The sequence below is a fragment of the Channa argus genome, chromosome 9, assembly GCF_033026475.1.
Source record: "Channa argus isolate prfri chromosome 9, Channa argus male v1.0, whole genome shotgun sequence".
Lineage (NCBI taxonomy): Eukaryota > Metazoa > Chordata > Actinopteri > Anabantiformes > Channidae > Channa > Channa argus.
In genome coordinates, this window is record NC_090205.1 from 24,072,724 (window position 1) to 24,079,294 (window position 6,571).

The window sequence follows — 6,571 nt, forward strand, 5'->3', positions numbered from 1 at the left end:
TGGTGGGCAACTGCATTACTCCAGCTTCCATGTACACCGAAACACTGGCCCGTAAGGGATTTTCTTTTCTAGAGAATCATTAGAGGAAGGGCAACCATAAAATAGTGAATCCCCTTATCTGAGAATCACAAACCTGGTTCATTCAAACCAATAATCAGGTAAAAATCCAGAAGACCCATGTGATTATTTATTTTATGCATATTCATGTGTGTGGGGTACCAAAAGGGTTGAATGGAAAAGTTAGTGTGCATGTTGCATTAGCTTTAAAACAGGGTAGCATTTATAGGCTGAGAAACAGTGCAGCTTTGGCAGCAGGTGTTTCTTGGAATAGTGTCACCATCATACAATCATACACACAGTTCCAACATTGGAATTTTCTCAGTTTGGAGGCAGATGTGGCTCAGCCATCAGTGCATTTGTCCATAAACTGCAGGATTAGAGGCTTGATTCCCAGTTGCACCTGACCGCACAGTTCCTTACTTGGAAGTTGCTTTACATAAAAGCATCTGCTAAATGTAAATGTTTGGTTACGGTGAAGCACAAAAAACAACTTGGTTAGCTTTATCTCCAACAGGGTAAAAAGACTGTGGTTTGGCTTACAATAAGTATTTCTGTCAGTGTCAGGCTTTAACTCAGCATAAACTCTTGTGCTGAACTTGGTATGAATAACATTAGAAATTGTATGCTGGTGTATTCGGTTTGGAACAGCACTATTCCAGCAATAGTTGAGGAGTTGGCTGCTTCACTGATGCTGAGGACACAAAAAGTAGAAAAAACTTCCAACAGTAGTTTTACTATGTTTCTTTCTGTGCATTCAGGTCCATGCTAACTCAGGCCACCTGGAGCTTAATCAGATGTCACATGATTTTCAGCATAACATTCCTAATCAAACTTTGGATGTAATTATTCCAGTTATTTGTATGTTACCACCAGTTCCATTAGCAGCTCAATTCTTTTTCTTCTTCTTTAAATAGCTCTTTTACTGCATCAATAAACAAAACAGAAAACAAAACAAAACCTCAACCAATGACAAACCAATGACGAAATTGTATTAAAAAATGTCATGCTGTGTGTCTGTGAGGTTTTTCATTTGCAGTGTGTGTTTGGTTTGTACGTGTTAAAGCCAGAATGAGGTAATGCCAGTATGGCATGCCTGCTAAGTATAAACATATTCCACTGTCTTTGCTATGGGTGTCTGAATGGTCCGACATTCCATATTTCACAGATCATTTCATCAAGTGAAGTGATGCACAGGTTGTCTGAGGTAATGACACTGATGCTAATCTGATTAACTGCTATGATAACTGCTGTGACTGAGGTGTGTGTGTGTCTGTGTGTGTGTGTGTGTGTGTGTGTGTGTGTGTGTGTGTGGGGGGGGGGGTGGTAAGGGAGCAACATACAGTAGCAATGATATTTTCTAAGATGGTGTCATGAATTAACTGGTTATGGTTAGGTTTTAAAGAGCCCTACTAAAAAATTGCATTTGAACAGTAATCACAACAATCTTGGATGAAGTGATGAAGTGATGACAATTTCACTAAGTTGGGGTTCACTGTCTTGCTCAAGGACAAGTGACCGGAGGAGCCGGGTATCAAACCAACAACCGGGGACATTGGTGGACGACCACTCTATTTCCTGGGCCACAGTCGCCCCCATTAGAGCTCATAGAGTGGATGCTGACAACTTTCCAACAACATACTGCTTTATTCACACATATATGATATACAATTATACCTGGGAGTGACACAATAAATCTATGGTGCGGGGACACTTAACACTGAGCAGTTGCAGTGCTGTATCAGGTTCAAGGCCTTTTAACAAAGCTCATCAGAGGTTATTAGAGACGGGGTTTACCTGTTATGTGGTCTTCTCATTTTTTAACATTCCTTTGCTTTTCTCCATATGGATAATTTCCACATGTTAGTCAGCATAACTGACACGATATAGAACATGTTGTGGTTAGCAGCATGCTGCCCAGTAGAAGATTTAATGAGGCTTTCCTCAATGTCAGCATTGAGATAACGTAAGCTCACAACAGTGAGTGTGTGAGAATACATTTTTGGGTAGAACAGCATCATGAATTGTCTTAACTTCATTGCTTTCTCTATCCTAAATGTGGCTGATAAGAGAGCAAAATACAAAACTTAAAAGAACTGAGTGCACTGATGACTAAAAAACTAAAACGTTTGGTCTTAAACACCCAAATGCCTTCTGGCAAACTCCGGCAGTGATTCAGTTTGAACATTTTCTTCCATCTCCGTTGCTGAAGCTTGTAACTTCTTTAGAGTCGTCATTGGCTGTTTTCACATATAAATTCTGGACAATGCCTGGAGAAACTTTTACTTGGTTTCAGTTAGGGGTGGTGCCTGGACAGGGGCAGCAGGAGGCATGACATGACACAGAAAGTATGCTGCAGAGTTACAGTGTTAAACAGCAGAGTGAAGCACCAGCGGGCCCCTGATAGGAACGTCTTCAGCATGCCCACTCTAAAGCTTTTGAAGGCTCCTGCAGAGATTCCAATGAGAAGTGCATTGCAGGAGTCCAGCCTGGAGGAGACAAAGGCGTGGACCAGCCTTTCAGCGTCACAGAGGGAGAGGGAGGGGTGGAGTTTGGCTATGTTTCTGAGATGAAAAAAATGCAGTTTTACTCCAACAGAGGTGTTGGACATGTGTTTCGAATGCCAGGTGGGGGTCAAACTTGACCCCCAGGTTGTTAACACAGTTGGAGAGGATAATGGTGTGACCAGCATAGGAAATACAATTTATGGGTGAGGAATGAAGCTGATGGGTGGTGCCAACTAGAAGGGCTTTGGTTTTGGTGCTGTTCAGCTGAAGGAAGTTCTCTGTCATCCACGCCTCAAAGATGAGTCATTCTAGATGCAGCATTGGTTGTTTTCCACCATGACACTACCCAAAATAAATTTGTGTGTGACACCTATTTTTGGTCCCAACAACCTTAGTCTGTCATATTGGGCTATCAAAGTCATCATGCAGTCTGAACACCTCCACAGCTTCCTCTTCTCCATGCGGGCTGAACCTCCAAATAAAATCCTGGAGGTGTCCGCCATGGTTCAAGAGTCAAACAACCTGCAGAAAAGGTGCAACTTGCAAATCTGAATTAACTATTTGCACTTGCAGTGAATCCTTTGAGATATTCTTACAGAATAACATGGAGTAGAAAACAGCTGCTCTTCCATTGCTCAAACAAAATGGAGGAAAACTTAATTGCCAAGGTCAGCAGCTTTCTGAATGCAGTTTGATACAGCTAGGGAGTTAAGGGGATTTGGAGAAGAAAAACAATACGTGGAAACGCAGCTCTGGAAATGTACTTTGTTGTGTGCCAGTATAGCTGCAACAGGAGAAAATAAGTGTCTAGTTAGAGCATGGTATGCGGATTACTTTGCTAGTGTGCTAAGCATGTGTGCAAACCTCATATTCTTGAGACACAAATGGTCAAGAGGGAACCTGATAGTTCGGTCTTGTGTGGAGGAGCTGTGGGGTGGGGATAGGGGTTGAGTGTACTGGTGAGATTTAAAGTAGATCATCAGCATAAAGCAGGATGCAAATGTGGCATCACCAAATGCTCAGCCTCTGCTCAGACTGAAAAAAAAACTCAGTTTGATACTATTCACTTCACTTTCTCGTTTTTATTTCTTTCAGGGCAAAAAAAATATATTTGAACTATCTTTGATTTAATTGGCTTTAATGTGAATTAAACAGCTGACAATGGTTATGTTTTAAAGTACATTTTACAAAACTGCACGGGCAGTTAACAAGTGATCTTTTCTCTTGTTCAATGTTAAGAACAGGCTAAAACATGCTCTGGATACGGTCTTTTCACTTTGTTGTTAGGATAGAGTGATTGAGCTGTGACAATAAGCCAACACATCACTGCAAACACCTGCCCTTGCTGCTTGTCTGCTTTTCACTTAGGAGAAAGAACGGACTGGAATGAAATGGAGGGTGGCAGTGAAGGTGATAGCAGTTTGAGGGGGGGGGGGATGCGGGGTCTAGTGTGAAAGGGAACAGCTGGGGATGGATGGTAATCTCAATCTGATAATATTCATCCACCGTGCAACCGGGTTTTACCTTTGTGCATAGAAAGGTAAAACATGATGCTACAGACCGCAGTCTCTTTTTCCATATCTGGTTTTAAATGCCCCCCCCCCCCCCCCCCCCCCCTTCCACACAGGTTTGTGGAGAGCCTCCAGTATTACTACAGTAGCAGAATCAAAAGTTGAACACAATACTTAGGCACATTTCTGTCTCTTGTTCCTTTCAGCAGGTCAGACATTCCAGTATTGTGTTTCTGTGTCTGAGGGCAATTGTGTCTGTGCACACCAATCTTTCATTGTGTGGAGTGAAATTTCACAATCATTCCACAAAAGTAGGGAACATGATACATATTGTATTCAGATACATACAACGTTGCAAAATATGAGACAGGGCTTTCATTCTGTTTTTTTTTCCACCTCATTACAATTTTGCTTTGCCAGACATGTCTATTGTCAAAAAGATTTATGAAAACGAATCAAGTGCAATGCAACTGGTGTTTTGAGTAATCATTACTGAATCATTTAAAATTTCCAGAAAATGAACCCAAAAAATGTTTTGTATCAGATCATCAAATTATACATAAAATACAGTGCATATTGAGTATTCACTTAATTTTCCACATTTTGTCATGTTACAGCCTTATTCCAATGTGCATCAAATTCATAATTCTCATATATTATCCTCAGCATCCTACAAACATAATGACAACTTAAAAGATGTTTGTTTGAAATCTGTGCAAATTTATTAAAAGGAATAAACTAAAAAAATCACATGTACATAAGTATTTATGGCCTTCGCCATGACACTTAAAATTAAGCTCCTGCGCATCCTGTTTCTACTGATCATCCTTGAGATGTTGAGTCCACCTGTGGGAAATTCAGTTGATTGGACATAATTTGTAAAAGCATAAACCTGTTTATATAATATCCCACAGTTAACAGTGCATGTCAGAGCAAAGTCAAGTCATGAAGTCCAAGGAAATGACTGTAGATGTCTGAGACAGGATTGTATCCAGGCACAGATCTGGGGAAGGTTACAGAAGCATTTCTGCAGCATTGAAGGTCCCAATGAGCACAGTGGCCTCCATCATCCATAAAGGGAAGAAGTTTAGAACCACCAGGACTCTTCCTAGAGCCGGGCGGCCAAACTGAGAGAGAAGGGCCTTAATCAGGGAGGTGACCAAGAACCCAATGATCAATCTGAAAGAGCGCCAGTGTTTCTCTATGGAAAGAGGAGAACCTTCCAGAAGAACAACCATGTCTGCAGTACTCCACCAAACAGGCCGGGATGGTAGAGTGTCCAGATGGAAACCACTCTGCAGTAAAAGCAGCCCACCTAAAGGACTCTCAGACCATGAGAAACAAAATTGTCTGGTCGGATTGAAAGATTGAACTCTTTGGTTTAAAAGCCAAGTGTCATGTCTGGAGGAAACCAGGCACCACTCACCACCTGGCCAATACCATCCCTACAGTAAAGACTGGGGGTGGCAGCAACATGCTCTGGACCTCAGACTGGGGGAGAAGGTTCATCTTTCAACGGGACAATGACCCTAAGCACACAGCCAAGATAACAAAGGAGTAGCTACAGGACAACTCTGTGAATGTCCATGAGTGGCTCAGCCAGAGTCCAGACTTAAACCCGATTGAACATTTCTGGAGAGATGTGAAAAAAGCTATGCATCCAACCTGATGGAGCTTGTCATTATGGGGCATTTTCTAGAGAACTTTGAGGAAAATCCATTTTGAAATAAGGCTGTAACATAACAAAATGAAAAAAAGTTAAGCACTATGAATACATTCTGTTTACACTGCAGTTTTAAACCGAATAAAGCAAAGTTTGTGCTTTCAGAAGATGTTTTTTCAGTAACTGCATCAAGCCATTTCCCACACTTGCAAATTCACAAATCACAAATTGTTTTGTTCTTTAGATGTACTTTTTCAGGCCTTTACTGCAGCTTTGTGTCACTACTTTTTTGTGTTGTCCCATTACTTTCCTTTTCAGCAAGTCATGTGGTGATTGACAGTGTGTTTTGGATCATTGTCTTGCTGCATGATGAAGCTCCACCCAGTTATTTTTGATGCATTTCTCCAGAAATTGGCAGACACATTGTGTGTATACATCTTTGAGTTCGTTCTGCTGCTACCATCATAGTTTAAATCGTGAATAAAATTTTGGAGCGTGTTCCAGAAGCAGCTATGCAACATGACACTACCTCCACTGTTCTTCAGAGATGAGGTTTGGATCATGAGCAGATCCTCTCTCCCATTATACTTTGGCCTTGCCATCAAACTAGGCTCATCAGTCCATAAAACTTTCTTCCAGAACATTTCTGACTCATCTCACATTTCTGACTCATCTCATCGGACTTTGCAAAAAAAAAAAAAAAAAAAAAAAATGTCCAGCCTGTTTTTTTATTTTTAAAGATGAGGTGTTTTATATCTTGTGGGATGGCCTCTTAATTTCTGCTCATTAAGTTTTCTTCAAAGCACTCAAAGTGCTTCTACCATCAGCTGATG